The following is a 16,592-nucleotide window of genomic DNA, read 5'->3' on the forward strand; positions in this document are numbered from 1 at the left end:
GTCGTCCCCCCCCCCCCTCCCCGTCCTGTCCCCCCACCCGCCGTCTCCGCCGTCTCCGCCGCCCCGCCCGGGAGGCCCGCGCTGGCCCAGGCCCGGCCCGGCCCGGGGTGGTGGCGGCGGCGGCGGCGGCGGCGGCCCCGCGGCGCAGGGCCTGGCCCGGCCCGGTAAGTGCGCGCCGCTGGGGGCGGGGGCCGGGCGCGGTGGCGGGTCGGGGCCGGCGTCGGAGCCCGAGCCGGGCCGGGCCTGGGGTTTGGGGCCGGCAGGGCGGTCGGCGATGCCCCCGGGCTGGGCGCGTACGCGCCGCCCGCGGGGAACTCGCCTGCGATGTCCTCCGCGCGTTCCCGTTCCTTCCCCCGTCCCGGCGACGGCCGCGGTCCTGGCTCTGGCGTGTCCCCGGGGCTCCTGCCGCCACGGGCCAGCGCGTCGGTGGGGCGCGCCCGGAGGCGGTGTTGGACTCCCGGACTGCCCCTCTCGGGGGAGCGCTCGGTGGCCGTGTCCGGCTGGGTCTCCGCCATCTCCGGGCGCTGCTGGCCGTCGGGGCTTGCGAGGCTCGCTGTAGTGTCGGCGCGGGGAGGAGCTTGCAGCGGGCCCCTTGCTTCGGCAGGTTTGCAGAGTGGGTGCTCCCCTGCACCGTGCATCTCTGGCTGGCCCGGGTACAAGGGGCATCCCTGTGCGATCCGAAAGTGTCTGAGCTTGCTGTGGCTGCCTCCCTCCCCAGCTCTCTGCATGCGGTGCAGCACTTGCAAGAGGCTAAGGAGGAAGGGGAGCAACAGGTGGGAGAGGAGGCCTCACGTTGCTGATGGCCAGGCATCCATTCTAGTGCTTGGGAAGCGCATGAAGGTTTTCTGTTATCCTCACAGACGTCTTTGCTTTGAAAAGCTTTCCTGAAAATATTTCTGACTTCTGGGGCCCTGCTGTATGTAACAACAGGAGTGAAAATGTTGTAGAGTTTAGTTTGTCTTCTGGCTTGGTTGGAGTGCGTTCAGGAGGGATTTCAGAGGATCTGCGTAGGCCACTAATGGGATACATGCCAGGGTTGTTTTCTTGTTACTCGGTGTTCTCTGCCCTGTGATACATTTAAAGCCTCACAGGGCTTTTTTTGGGTACCAGTAGGTGTTTGGGCTGTCTACCTGACTGTCAGAGTTTCCTCTGACTTAGGCCAGTGAGGTATTCTGGCAGCAAGTTTCACAGGTAAGTTGATACTACTTAAAGTCTTCCTCTGCTCTGTTTGAAACGATCTGGTAGAAGTTGTCCTTCTGAGCTCCTGAGCGTAAATAGATGCAGCTGGTGGATTGTTTACTCTCTTGTGTCACTCATTGTGTGAATCTTTTTAAATCCCTTCCCTTATTTCCTTTGGAATTTGAGCTAGATTGTCTCTTTCGTGGATGGCAACCGTTTCTGGTTTCCAGACATTGTTCTTTCTGGTCTCTTTCTTTTTGTTTTGAGATGGGCAAGAAAGCTGAGCCCAGGCCTAGGCTGCTTCACTGGCCTCTGGTTTTATAAAGGGCTTGGTGATGCTGTCTTTCAGAAAGTGCTTATAGGAGGGTGTTTGCCTTTCAAAAGGGCACCACAGATCTGGGACAGTGCTGTGCAAAGACTGCGAGCTCTGTAAGTGGTAGGTGAGGCTCTAGCCAGTTCATAACTGGCTCATTGAGGGTGATTTGCAGACCCTGATGGTTTTCTGCTGTCTCTTTTATTATCATTTGTTCATTAAATGAGCAGCCATTCCAGCTCTTTGTTAGGCCACAGAGGTTCTGAACTTGTTGGAAAAGTCCTTATTTGCCTCTCTTCTCTCTAGGGTCTGCACTTGCTTCTGCTACAGCTGTGTCCTTTTGACTTACTCCGAGTTACTTGTCCTGCACAGGGTTTGATGTAAGATCCCTCTTATTTCACTCTGTCTCAGGATATGTCCTTTTCTGCCTGTCTTCACCAGCCTCAGATTGACTGTAGTGTGACTGTGCTACATGTTGGTGAGCCTGGCTACCTGTTCTCCAGTTAGCTTATCTATCAAAAGCAATGAAGATGCAGTGGTCAGGACATCAGGGCTGGCTGTACAGACCCATTCTAGATGTTGCCTTCAATTTTAATTTGGACATAAGGTTTACGTTCTTGTTCTTTTCTGCCCTTCAGCAGTGCTGCACACAGTAGCCCCCTGCACTGTGAAGTGTTCCTTGTGAGGTAACTCCCTGCTCCTAATAAAAAGTTAATAATAATAAAAAAGTGGAAAGGAGTGTTACCAGAATCCTTGCTGTTCGTTCCTGAACACTTTGACTTGTGACCTCTTGGGGAGTTTAAAATTCCTCCACATTTGTTTCCAGTTTTGTATCTCAGATAAACCTTCCTGATTAAATGACAATTCAGGAGTTAACAGGTGATTTGTGTAAATCTTTTTTTTTTTTTTTTTTTTTTTCCCCCCCCAGTAGATGTTCTCTTAGGGTCTCACTTCTTCATCCACAGCTCTTTGTATTTTCAATGAGCTGTTAAACATATATTGGTAAAAATTTGCCCCTGTTCATTCCTGTTTCTTTGGAATACAAGGACAGATTGTATCTGCATAGAAAAGTTTGGAAACTTTGGAAACTTATTCCAGTGTGTATTTACAAATATAAGGTGTTTGGTTTGTTTTTTTTTAATGGAACAAACTAGATGATGAGAAAAGACATTAGACTGATTTTTTTTCTTCCCTGTCCACCAAGATGGCGAAGTGTGATGTTTGATGGCAGCTTCACTGGATAGTAAACCATTACTCCAGACTCCAGGGATTGCACAAGTGAGGATGGATCTCAACAGGTTGCTTGCAATGATGATGCTTTGCTGGAGACAGCCACTTGGCTTTTGAGGAGCTGGATTAAGACCCCCAAATCAACTCCTGCCAGTTGTGAAGGAGAAACATGACTTGGATATGGTCCTGTTCTCTTATCTCTCTCCCTGCTCATGAGTGAGGACTGACTGGGGACTGGTGCCCTAGAGGTGAGTAGGATATGGAGCCAATTGACCCCTTAGTTAAGAGGCATTGCAGTTTTCCCTGAGTGGTTCCCAAGGGACAGTTTGAGCTATCTGCGTAGCACGAACAAGATGAAACCTGGAGTGATTTAACAATATCGGACAATGGTTTGTAGCATTGTCCTCCTCTTTGGCTGAGTCTTAGTAGCTTTGTTTGTTTAGACCTTCCTGGGATCAAAACTGAGAAGTTATATTCTGTGGTGTAGCTGTGTTTCTCTCCATTCAGAGATATATAACGCTAGTTAGTCAAGTGCTGCTTTGAGCTGCAGCCATCTGACCTGTGGAGGTCAAGTCTCTAGGCTGGTGGTCCATTCAGCAGAGTGGAATTAAAGGAACTAGTTAGTTCTCTCAGATTTCTTCTCGGATATCTTCGTTGTTTGTTGCTGTTTTGGGACATAAGAAGATTCATAAATGTTCTCGCATACGTCTATTTGGAGAAATATAATGTCAGGAAGTACAGGCAGAACATGGAACAGCAGTGGACAAAATAAACAAGATGTGGCAATGCTGTGGTGAGGCCAGAACCCTGCTGGAGGAGAGACTCGCTCCTTTCTAGATCACCTACTTGGCTTTAAAAACTCTCTCCCCCACCTCTTTTAGCTGCTGCTTTCAACATGTCTTTAAAAATATAGCTATCCCTGGAACTGGAATGGTGGCACCAGGTGGCTTTGTGTGGGAAAAACAAATGAGGACAAAAAGACTGCTAGTGTTTGCCGAGCAGCTGCATGGCAGTGAGTTAAGCTGTGTCTGCTAGGCTTTGTAGCTCAGAAGAGACTGGAAGCTCGAGGTGCAGAAGCAAGTCCTGGCAAGTGAGGCTCTAGGTGGGCTCAGGACAGAAAGGTGCCTCCCACACGGGAATCAATGGGGCAGCAGGAGGGCTTTTACTGAAGACTTTGATCTTTTCTCTCTCTCTCAGTGTCAGCACTTAAAGTTAAGTGACTTTATATGGAGTGTGCATGTATGGGGAAAAAAAAAGATGAGTAGAGGGTCTATACCCACTGTGTTATATGAAGTAAAATTTATGTGTAGGCAATCTAGAGAGAAGCCTGTTGTTTCACGGCAGCTTCTCTGGCCTGTGTGTTCCCTGTTCTGGAGCATCAGGTGAGTGCATGCTGCAGGAAGCCTGTAGAGATCCGAAGAGCTTTGGTGGCCAGAGCTGCTTGGAGAAGCATTGGGACATAGAACAAGGAACATGACAATGTTCAGGGAGGCCTTCCCTGTCAGTGCCACAGCAGGGGCTAATAATAAAGCTGTTTTGGTCCTGCCTCCCTGTCCCATCCTGTCCCTGCCCATGACTGTAAATTGAGGGATTTAGAAAGGGGGTTTGCAGCACTAATATATTAATCCTTTCCACCCCACTGTGAGTAGGTGCATGTAATCCCTGTTTTACAGGTGCATGATCTGAAGAACAGGGAGAAGAAATTATTTGGCTGAGATAGCATCAAAAGGCAGAGCTGAGCTGGGGTAACAACCCAGGAGCCCTGCACTTCCCTGGCTCACAGGGCCATGCCCTGCTGTGAACAGGTAGAAGAGTTTATAACTCAAATGTGTTGTGCTGCTGAAGTCCTGATTCTATGGGACAGTTTTTTTCATTTGCTGAGTGGCCTTCTGTACCAGTTAGTTTTCATAGGACGTAGTGGTTGTTCTGAAAAAAAGGCTGAGGATGCCTGAATGAAGGAGTCATTCTGGAGGCCAGGACAGACAGTGTCTCTGAGAAACGTATTTTTGAAGTGATATGACAGCATAAGTATGGGAGCAAACAGTACAATCTCTAAGAAAGCCCTATGTTTCTTGTGGCTATTGGGCAGGAGGTGAACTGCCTTGTATACCTTAAGGTCACCTGTAATTGTATGCCTTAAGGTTTTTACTGGAAGTATGATTAATCCCTTAACACAATGGAGCGATTTAATAAAACCATGCACAGATTTATCTCTCTCTCTCTTTTTCTTTTTTTTTAAGAGCTGGAGGTGACATTTGAAAGGATAGTGGGTTGTAGTTGAGGACCAGCGTTAGTTTCCCTCCCCCTTCAAATGTATCACGCTCTCCTCCATCTTTTTTTGAATCTTCTCTTGATTTTTGAGTCCTAGTAAACCCCGCTGGAAGACAATGTGACCTACTTCCCGACTGAAGCAAAGGTGAGGTGTGCTCCTGCAGAGATGTGTTTGTGTCTGCGTGTGGGCAGCAGCAAGAGGAAGGGCTGATGATTCCCCGCCTGTCTGTCAGTGCTGGGATTCCCCTGCCTGTGTGTTGTCAATGGGGCGCATGCGGATTTATGATTTTGTATAAAGCCCAGTTTCATGATGTATTGGGAGCACAAGCTGTCTTTGCGTACTGCAGGCTGAGTCACTGCTGCATCCCAGTGAATTTTGGTGATGATTATTGAGTGTGGGCAGATGCAGCCTACTCTTTATAGCAGCTCGCTTGTATTTTTTTTTAATGAAGTTTTAGAATTTTTATATTGCTTTGACATCCTTTTCTTTGAGAAACTAATTTCTCCTGAGCTGAGTTTAAACACAAGAGCCACTTTATTACAGAAGGTGTTTGCTGTATTTCAGAAACTGACCTCTTTTGGGAGGCTTTAGGCATACTGTCTGTTAGGAAATAGGATTCTGTCCTGCCTTCTTCCCCATGTCCAAAACAAAATGAACAGGTGCTTTGAGACCAATCCTTCTATTGTGATTTGATGTTGGGAGGGAAAGGGGGGAGAGCACAGACAGAAAAGAGAATGAAGATCCAGAACATGGGGAGAATGCAGAGAGGTGCTTGTGTTCTGCTCCCACAGCTGGGTGTGGTTGCTCCATCCTCAAAGCTGCTTTCTCCCTTTAAAATTACAACAGCCCAAAAGCAGGGGGGCTGCCCTTCCCTATGTGTCCTCCAGATCAGTTTCAGCTGAGGCTGGGACTGAAATTGTTTGGCCCCATTTAAACAGGAACACGGGGTTTACAGCAGCAGTCTACCTCGTTGGCACTGGCTGGGTGTACGCAAAGCCCTCTGTGTTGAGTGCATTTTCAGACATGGTCTCACCAGCGCACAGCTCCCCAAAACTGGGACAGTGGTGTTGGCAAAAATCTCAGCTTTTGCACATGTGGTGTATCTGTGGGACTTCAGCAGCCTAAGCAGCGTGGCTTTGCTGTGCTGGTAGCGTGAAAGCAATTCTGCCCTCTTGCCTGATGCCGTGTTTGTGTTGGTACAAGTGTGCTTCATCTGATACAGCTGCTGCTTACGGGAACAAGCTACTTGGATAGTGAAACCTCTGCCCTACAACTGACTCTATGCTGAGGGTTGTACCAGCATAATTATATGAATAAATGAACTGTTCAGTGAGAGGCAGAACTGGTGAGCCTGGCTTCTTAATGATCAGTGTCTTATGGATGGATTCTGTGCTAGGGATGGATCTCATGATTCTGTCTTGCCATTGGTGGTGGCATTAATAGGTTTTCTTTATGTGGTCGCTTATCAGAAGGCGCTTTTTGAGGTTTTAACTATTCTGTCAGAGTACCCTCACAGTGGCTGCTGTGTTGAAATGTTAGTTGGACAAGTAACAGATGCACACAAATTGTATAAGCCTAGATTTTTTTTTTTTTTGTAATTTTATTCCCACCCCCCCGAAAGTATCCTGGTAACACCATGTCCCTAGCTGATCACGTCAACCTTGGCTAAGGAGCCTTCGATACAGGCATAGCACGTGCCTAGAGTTAAAAACTTCCCAGAACTGAAACCTGTAGCACTGCCGTGCCCTCTGCGTTGATAAGCCACGGTCTGTTTCTTAAGCTTACTGTCTAGGATACTTTTAGGTTTGTATCCAATGGGCTAGTAAATGCAGAGTGATTTTTGGAGAGGAAGCATCTTTGTAACGACTTGTTCGTGAATAGTGTGGTTAGATATTGCAGAGAGAAACCCTTGCGCAATGTCGGTGGCTAAAAGTAATCCAGGAAAATTCTCTGCTGGGGGTGTAGGAGGAGGGTTAGGAGGAGAAGTTGCTATCTGCTGTGACCTCAAGCAAGCAATACTGTAATCAGGGGCTGAGACATAAATGGCTTTTTAGCATGTGAAAGTCCATTGTACGTGGGATTGACTTCAGGTGCCCACTATGAGCTTTTCAATATTTTAAATGTACAAAACTTTGAAATTAGAAATTCTGAGGCTGTTGGGAGATTTATTCTTTTCATAACTGCAATTCTGATAATGTATGTGAAATTACTAGATCCCAAGACAGTGGTTGGACTACTTTCATTACGTCTTCCTTTAGTACTGTAAAGTAACATTACATGCTTTCCAGAAATAGCAGCTGGCTGTAAAACAGCATCACCCACTCTGGATAACTCACTCTGTGGCCACTCGGTGCCAGGCGTGAAAGTTCTGTTTACTCAACAGAGTCTGGTAACAGGCTGACACCAGCCAGTGTGTGACCCCTGCTTGTGGAACATGTAAATGGGACCGTGAAAGCCTCAACTTTGAGGCAAGGCAGGGAATATCCTACAATTAGACCTAATGTGGCAGTTGTGGGTTTGCTTTGTAAATGCAGGTGCACATTCCGCAGCGACATGGGCTCTTCCTGGCTGCCTGCAGCTGAAGTAGGCAGGGGGCTTTGCTGGATGCCCAGTGCTCCTTCCTCCTCTCAACTCCCTCAAGTGAGTGCCTCCTCACAAAGAAGCTGGCTGATTGAAGCGCAGGCTTTTCAGTTATAGCACAAGTTTGTGTTTCTTTTTCCTCTCCCTTTAAAGCCTGTTTTCAGCATCTTCTGAGCAGCAGTTCACATATGAGGTTAAATGTGATCATGTAGTTAAAACTACGTTTGTAGTTGAGTAAGGTAACGGGATCACATGAAAACGTAGGAAGGCAACATACTCAGTTTTGGGCAAAATTTCCATTAAAATTGCCCTTTGGAGAAGCAGAAGGATGTTGCCTTGCAGTGTTCCAGTGATTAAGACTGAGTAACGCCGTTTGGTTCACCTTTGCTCAAATTTAGCGGAAAAGATGTTTTGGGAGATCTTTGCGGAAACCAAACCCAAGGAGCCACTTGGTTATGATTTCTTCTTTGACTGAGGTTCCTTACAAGCAGACATCAGTCTTTCTATTGAACTTCCTCTTAGTGGCCTTTTACTTTCTTTGCGTTTGTTTTATTTCCTCATGTCTTCAATAATTTTTTTGTATATCTGGGAGAAAACCCAAAATATTTATGGAAAGCTTCTTCTGTGTACAGATTTGTTAGGTTTTGAATTAACTGTATGTGATAGTATTTTATTTTTCCTTATCAAAAATTTACTCTATTTTCTTATTAGCAGCAGTTTCCTGTGATACAAGTACTTGGGAAGCTGGTATTGTTCATCTTCACGAGGAAGCAGGGAAAGATTGGTGTCTTTCTGGTGTTATTTTTTGCAACTGCAAGGAGAGAGAAAAGCAGCGGTCTGACAACCGCTTCACAGCTTCTGCAAAACCTGGAAAGACCATCTTTTTTAGAGCAGTCCAATGGCAAACTGGGATAAAGGGGCTGTGTCTGTGACCAAGGCTTCTTCATAAGTAATAGTAAATGTGAAATGTGTTAGGCTCAACAGCTGAAAGGAGGAACTCTTGGATCTGAAAATGACCTTTCTAACCTTACTTACATCACTTCTGCTGTGTCCTGATTCCCACCATGAAAATACAGGTGACACCTATATTGCAGACTTGTTCAGACAGTTGAGTATTTTAGGTTAGCACAAAGTTTGTTTGGTTGTTTGGGGTTTTTTTTTAACATGCAGTTATTAATGCAGGAAGGGCAATGGAATCCAGAGAGAACAGTTTTCTGAGCTCTTTGTGGTTTTTGTCTAACAGGGTGGTGGTGTGATGTCTGTATAGTCTATTTATATATTTTTGTATATTATGTATATTTTGTGGGATATAAATGTTGGGACAGTTGGCCAGCAACTGATGTTACAAATGATGAGTGGAAGTGTCTGAATTTAAGGTAGCTGGATTTAGGAGAGAACAGCTGAATAGAGAAAAAGGCTCTAACCTTCCCATTAGCAACCGCTGGTGCTCATTTCACCTTCTCCCTCCAACAGAAAACAGGTTGTACCAAATAAGTTCTCAAAGCTCGGCCTCCATTATCTGAGCGTTATGTGTGCTCCCCACCTGGGCAGGACACACAGGTAATGAACGATACCTGACCCTGGAGACCGGGCAGCTGGTGCCCATGCTGCTGCACTTGCAGGGAGGGTGGGCAGGTACACTTTCACTGTACGTACTCCCACCCATGTGCCTGCAAGCTCATCATTGTGGAGGCTCTTTCTGGTTTTTTTTGGGTATGTGCCTTGCTGCAGGGCTCTGATCCAGAAGGGGCAGCCCTGGTTGCTATTGCCATGTTAATAATAATAATAATAGGTTTGGATTCCCAATTTAAAGGGTAAGCAATAAACATCTGCTGGGATCAATAGAGAGCTGGGTTGCTGCAGCATCCACAAGCTGCCCGGTTTGTTGACACACATGCTTTAGTTCATGCCACCTCTCCTTGCTTTTCTCTCCCTCCCCTCCATTCCTCTGGCATCGGCACATGTTCTATTTTTAAACTGTGCTGTGCTCTGTATTGCGGCATTTCTCTTCCTGAATAATTTATCAGTGTTTGGAGCTGAATGGAGTGTGCTACGTTTTTTCCACTGCTCATTATTGCCCACGTGTCTGTCTTGAGCCATTGACAGATTTGGTTCATGTCAAATCACGCTAGCCTCAGCTTGGAGAGAGGCTAGAGGGGATGGTGGGGCTTGGTCGCAGCCTGTGCCAGTGCAGGATCATTGAGATCTGTGATTGTTTAATACTCTCCTTGCTGGGGCAGACAGGGAGGGGATGGTTGCCATGATTTGAATGGAAGGTCGCTTTCTAAAAAAGAAAATAAAATTTGTTTTTGCTGCCTGGAGACTGGCTTCAGCCAGGAAGAAGACGCCTCCGTGCACGTGTGTGTGCATGCACATGCAGAGGAGAAGAGAGCGTCAGAGACTGTGGGCATGGCTGAGATGATTGACTAAAAGCTCCTTGGTGGGGGGGTGTTTAATTTTTACTTAGTAGAAAATGGTAATTCCTTTTAAATTTATAACCCTTCTCTGTTCTTCCCTGCCACATCCAGTGCTAACACCCTTATCTATCAGAGGTGGCAGCACAGCCTTTAAAAGGAGCGGGTGGGCAAGATGTTTCATCTCTGAAGGGTTTTTCCAGCTACTCACTAAACTTAATTTGCCCCTCCCCTTTCTTCCTTGAGTGCCTTTCAGCATTAGTATTTTCTCCTGCTATCCCTTTCTTTTTTTCCCCTCTTCTTCTGGCTCTCCTGTATTCTTTTGCCTTTGTTTTGTCCTTCTGATCTGATGGATTTAGCTACTCTGCATCCCTGCTGCTTCTGGACTTCCTTCCTAATGGAGCTGGGGAGACTGCTGTCCTTTCAGTCAAATGGGAGGAGGGAAGGGTCTGGCTGGAGGAAAGAGCTGCCCTGTTGCTTTCCTGCTAGGGGAGGTGTCAGGGAGAGCAGAGGCCGCCACTCTGCCTGCCTCCCCTTGCAGGGTCAGTCCAGAAACGGCTGCAACTAGAAAAGTCACTCGGTGCCGTGTTCTGCTCCCACACTGGGAACGTCTTGCTGGCATGGAGCACGTCTGTGCTTTCCTGTGTGCTGACTCATTAGTGTCATGCGGTTTACTATGCCTTTATGTCCTTGGCATAAAGTGGGGGGAGGGCTGAAGTGGGGTAGAATTTAGAGGGCGAGGCAGTCCCAGTAGTAGGGGAGCAAGGGACTGGGCATTGCATGGTTTTAAATGCTGAAGTGCAGTAGATGCAAGCTTGCTATGAGTGCTATAGCTTTGAGCAGCTGACCAGTGCGATGTTCTGTAGTGTGCTGTGAAAATGCAGTTGTGGTTACTGCTAAGCTAAATGCTTTAGTCCAGTGAAACCCAAATCTAGGGCAGTGTGCTTTTTTCCTGCTAGGCTCTGAAGTGAAGTACTAATTCTGCCTTACGATCCGATTTCCAAATTCTTCTCTCTTAGGCCAAGTAAGCTTCTTCAAGGGTTCTCGTATTGTTTCTCTCGGTTTCAGGAGCCCCACCCCTGTCCTCACATTGGGTTTAGGTCCTGGGAGTATGAGAGTAGCAGGTGCCTTTGTGTGTGTTCATGCAGCACTTGGAGTGACACTGATTCCCAGCAGCAGGGTGAGCTGAGGACAGGGCGGGCTGGGGCTTGATTCTTGGATCTTGCTTGCTTGGGCATAAGCCAAATTTGTCTCTTTTCTGGTAGTAGAAGCCATTCAGAGAGAGTTTTTGATGGCCTGGGTCTCTCTGTCCTCAGAATGTCGGCCTTCTCACGACTCTTGACTTGTGACTTTTGAGAGTGGAGTCTCCACTGTGCAGGTACTTTTTTTTTTTTTTTTCCCCCCTTCAATCTACCCCTTGTTCCTTTATTGTGGCCTCTTCTGAGGAGACCTTGGGCCTGATAAGAAAAACATGCTGGTTCTAGGACTTATGTGGAGAGATCTTTCAGGTAGTCATAGTCTCAATGAGGAATCCTGGCTGTTCTCCCTCTCTTCCATTTGTGTGCCCTGTGGAAAAGGATGAGTAAGACTAGAACATCCTTCCTTCAGCCCCAACTGTGGGGATGCTGCTGGTCTCCTGCTTTCAGCTTTTCCATGGGTGCCTGCTCTGGTTCTTGATGTTCATGGAGCTGTTTTCACGGGATGTGTTAGAGTAGGTAGCTCCCAGCAGCAATGTGCTGCAGTTCTCATCCTTCCCACTCCTGACTCCAAACACAAAGAAGTCTTTTTGCTGCATACACACTCCTGCAAAACAAAACAAGCCTGTGGCCTGGAGCACTTAGGAAAGATCTTTGACTTGCTGTGTGTGGTGGTTATTATAGTGTCTGCTTAAGAGTGTTCCCTGTCCAAGCGGATCCCTTAGCTCAGATGCTTGGTGTATACCTGGCAGCACCCTGAAGTTGAGTCACACTAGGCAGCCAGCTCTCCAAATCTCCCCTGCAGTCTGCATGCTCATAATGTCCTTGGAAGTGTATGCTGTCGGGAGGGTGTGTTTCTACCTGTGCACTTTAGTAATTAATGATAGCTTGCAGCTTGAGGATTGCTTTCTCTCCCTCACCTCCGTGGTGCTGTGGTGGCTGAGGCTGGCAGAAGTGAGTGCTGGTGTTTGACATGCCTGCAATGAGGAGTCTGTCCCAGGCTCTTTTGTTTGTTTGGGTTTTTTTTTTCCCCTTTTCTAAGGGCAGAGGGAGTTTTCTGGTCTGGGTGGGTAAATGAATATATTTAAGTCCATTGGTAATGCTCTTCCTTTCCAGCCGCTATAGGTGTCTGATGCAGGCTGCCTGGTACATGTCTGTCACATGGGGGAGCCCAGTCCTGGGCTCGTGGTGGGGGTTTGCACCATTGCCATCCCACCAGTTTGGTATCACAAGTCTTGACTTTTTTTTCCCCTTCTGATGGGATTATATCCACTACCTAATTGACATGTCTTCTCTCAAAGAAGCTGGTCTGGGCAAATTAGAGCCTAGGCTCATTTGATACATTTCTGCCAGGGAGGGAGGGAACATGTCTTGTTGCTTTTTCCTTTGTTTGCTTTGCAATATTACCATGTCGGGCACAGGCAGCTTCCCTGCGAGCTGGGAGCACAGACAATACCTAGAGCTGCTGCATCTTTTCTGTGCCCCGCTTTCACTGACCTAGTTTCATTGTGTGTGTGCACGAACACGCGTGTGCGTGCACACATGCTACATCTAAGCAAATGGCTCTTGGGTGTGAAAGGCAGGAGCCCTCTCTGTAGGGCTTTGTCCAGGCTGCTGGTGAGGCTGACTCACTCTTCCTCCTCCTCCCACCCAGGATTTACTGTCTCCCCATCTAAGGAGAAGGATGCAGCTTAGGAAATCCTCTCACACACACGTGCCTCATGAAGATGAAATGCTGCCGACTCACAGTGATAATGGGCAGTGGTTTTTGAAAGAGCTGCACAAGCCCGCAGGAGGCTGCATCTGTGCTGTTTAGGGCAGGTGCTTGTGTCCTAGGGCTTGGAAGGCTTTTGCACTCAGAAGTCTGTCCTTGCTGAGCCATCTGCCAGGCATGTAAGTGCTAGAGATCAGGTTTGCAGGCTCAGGCTATGGAGCTTCTTTTCTTTCTGCTTTAATGTCGATGTTAAGAACTGACAGTGGGGTTTCAACAGAGCGTCCTAAGTTGATTGTATGTTCTTGCTTGCTTAACATGCTCTGCCAGCTGGGCTGCTTTGGAAATGGAAAGACCCAATAGAAGGGAAGAACAGCATCCAGAGTTCCCTTCTTTTATAGTACTAATCTTGCCACTGCAGGGCTCCAAAGTAGAGGGTGCCAGCAGCTGTCGTTAATGACCCTGAGTTGAAATGCAGCAGACCACAGATGCTCCTTAGCAAAATAAAGCTCTGTTAGTTTCGCTAGGTTTTGTGAAGATTTTAAGGCTCTGTCTATGTGGAGCAAGGATCCTTGGCCTGGGCCAGGCGTGCTGGAGCACTGCTCCTGGACCCAAACTCCTCTGTCCCTTTCTGTTGCTTCTTCATTTGCAAAGTAGCTGCTGGAGTTTCTTCAGAGCTCAGAACTCCAGGTTTGAAACGCCAGGGGCCTGCTGGGATGCTAGGTGACAGGAATAAACAAACCCAAAATAGATGATCTAAAAAGGGGGGGAAACCCTGATGCTGAGTTGTTAACCTAATCTTTGTCTGAATCTTGCAGCTTTGCTGGGTTCAGCTGCCACAGGGAGTCACTCTCAGCACGTGCTTTCTGCCAGGGGGACATGAATGTCCAGACTGATTTACTGCTGAGCAATCCATGGAGCTGTTGCAAACACAGCCACTTGCTGCCTCTCAGGGTTCGCTGTGCAGCACTGAGAAGCTGTCACAGCAGAGCCTGTGAGCTCAGCTGAAGGCCCTCATGCTGCAAGCTTGCACTGCTCAGACAATGGTGACCGTTTCTCAAAGAGCTTGGGAAATCATGGTTCAGTTTCCTTGGACAGGCACCTTCACTTTAGAAATTCCTTGCAGAGTTGGGAGGAAAGAACTTGAAGTGGCCAGAAATATGAGGTGTAAAAGAAACTCGAATCCTTTGGATCTGTCTTCCTTGAACCTTCTGATGGGGAAATCTCATATAACATCCATGAAGCCTTCACATTCAGCTGACGTGGGGGTCAATTAACTGTGGACCTCTACGTGAAAACAGTGGTACAGCATTGCAAGTGACTTTTGTCATATTACCCCCTGTCTGTCTTGCCCCTCTGTCATTCCTTTCTCTCCGGTTCCCTAGCCATGGGACTCCCTCTTCAAATGTCAATGTTGCTGCAGGCAGAAGCAAGGAGCTGTTTACTGCAGCCAGGATCACAGCAGTTTCAGCAGGAAGAGGAGGACAGCTGCCCAGGAACATTCACCTGCCTTCTGCGTGGGCATGACAAGCTTGATTCAGAAGGCTTTGAAGCAGGTTAACACAGAAGCTCATGCACACATTTAAACTTAAGACCCTTGCAGAGCAAGGCTGCTTTACAAACTTGGACCTCAGTTTGTCATGGAGCTGAAGTGTATCAGGTTTCTGTTGTCTGTCTTTTTGCTTTTTAAAAGCTTTATTGGGCTGTTTCTTTTACTGTAGCAGGGGATCATTTAGAAGAAACTGCATTAACTTAGCAAAAGTGGTAAAGGCAAGTCCTGAAGAGGCTTTACCAGCACAGCACTATGCTATTTGCAGTGGATGCTGTCAGTTAAAGCTGTGTATCTCAACCTTTTTGCAACTGTCTCACTTCAGCCTCTGCATCTCCTTGAGCCCAAGGCTGTTCCTACCTTCTCATCTTCATCTTCTTTCTCGTCAAAGCTTTTGTCTTTAGACAGCTGCCCTGTGAGCCCTGCTGCCCCTTGCTCTACTGCCAGTACTGCCAGAGCTCAGCCTGAGCAAGGAGCCTTCTCGAGACCAGATACTGACTGAGCTGATCGTGTTTGAAGTCGGTACTGGTCCCCCAAGAGTGCATTCTCTTCATCTCTGGCTGCACCTTGCCTAGGATGGGCTCCTGCCCAGCAGGAACCAGTGGCACAGAAGAAGAATGACGCCTCCCTGCTGTTGACCAGTGTTTAGAGCTGTAGTCGGAAGATCTCCGTAATCCAACAAGAAGCAACTTCTGAGCCTGGCAAGGGACAGGATGTGCTTGTGATCCATCACGGCATCTGCCTGTGCACGATGCTCAGCAAGGCTGCCCTGTGCGCTTGAGAGTAAGCTTTAGTATATGGAGAGGAGACTTGATTGCAGCCTGTGCGCCTGTGGAGTCGCCAGGTCTGGGATGGAAAACCCCTTTCTGGGAAAATTTAAGCACGTGAGCAGTTTAAAACCTCTCTAGGGCCATTTGCATTTCTTGTTTCCTGTCTATGTCAGTATTTAATCACTAATAAATGAGCAAGAAAAAAATAACTGAATTGAAATGAAACTATTAGCAAGCTGACCCCTTGGAAACATTACAGCAACAATGATAGGAGTGAAGCAAGGCTGCTTATAACCTACCTCAGCACATGTAGGGCGTTCTGCAAAGTGTAGTCCATGCACTTGAATTCTTCTGGAAGATGCTGATGTTTACTGTGGTATCTCTTGCTCCTGCGCTTACATTTGTGTTGCTCCAGTGCCTGGTGGGGGAAGGATGCTGTGTCTTTAAAGCCTTCTTGGGGCTGTGCGGAGGCAGTTCCATTGAAGTATTTGAATGAGAGCAGGAGGGGGGTGTGCATGTGGCTATTGGCAGAGCTCTCTATGACATCCCTCTGAACAGCTGGGCTCTGCTTTGCTTCAGAGCTGCTTGTCAGAGCAATTAGCTTGCTGTAGCAGCAGCAGAGATTGCTAGCATTTTATTCAGGGTTGAGAGCTGGCGGGGGCTTCTAAGAAGCAATATTATCTTGGCAAAATTCCTCTTGAACTGGTTGTGGCAATGAAGTCTCCATTGAAATCGAGAAACAGATGACCTGCTGAGAGTGCAAAACCACCGCGGTGAGTTTATTTTGAGAATAAGTCTTCAATTATTTTGGGCTTGAGAAAGATTGACCAGAGACTTTTATTTTCCTCTCCCTGTACCCCCCACCATGCAAAATACAGTATGGGTATAAATGCAAGCGAGTGTTTCAAGGATGAGGACCTGACATCATTTGTCTCTGGTAAGTAAGTGACAGGATTTCTGCTGCTTGATGGGGTTAATTTAAAATGGTGCTGTACTAAAATGCATATGTGGCTCTGTGAGCCCATTCAAGACTTCAGAGTATGAGATGAGCTTTCTCGTTCCTCTTTTTGTGATGCTGGGGATGCACCTACAGGCGACAGGGGAATCCCCGATAAGCATACTGTACTCTTCCATGTCATTAAGGAGTTCCCCATGACAGTCTCAGGGGTTCTCCTTATGTCTTAGCTTGGTGTTTATGCAGCTTGCTCCTGGGTAGTTTCTGTTCATTTTGCAAAGACAAAATACTTCTTGCTCTTCTGCTGGGTTATACTTTAAAGGATTTAGTTGTTTGAAACTGGCTAGTTGATGAGAAATGTTGACTAGTTAATTGGCTATGTGCCATATGACGTTTTCAGGTTAGCTTATGCAATTTGGTGTT

General features: G+C 47.3%; 1 protein-coding gene across 8 annotated transcripts in view; it reads left to right on the forward strand.

Moving 5' to 3' along the window:
- Positions 1-104: 104 nt before the first annotated feature.
- Positions 105-16,592, forward strand: part of R3HDM2 (R3H domain containing 2) — a 52,137-nt gene continuing 35,649 nt past the window's right edge. For 2 of the 8 annotated variants that reach the window (XM_068409876.1, XM_068409877.1), the window contains exons 1-2: positions 1,805-1,872; positions 2,697-2,970. The gene's annotated coding sequence lies outside the window, so the exon portion shown is untranslated. Of the gene's footprint in view, positions 165-1,802; positions 1,873-2,696; positions 2,971-5,084; positions 5,139-15,886; positions 15,988-16,592 lie in introns of those variants that run through there. The other 6 variants (XM_068409871.1, XM_068409875.1, XM_068409869.1 and 3 more) reach the window with 6 other exon arrangements.

The sequence above is a fragment of the Nyctibius grandis genome, chromosome 11 (genome assembly GCF_013368605.1).
Source record: "Nyctibius grandis isolate bNycGra1 chromosome 11, bNycGra1.pri, whole genome shotgun sequence".
Classification (NCBI taxonomy): Eukaryota; Metazoa; Chordata; class Aves; order Nyctibiiformes; family Nyctibiidae; genus Nyctibius; species Nyctibius grandis.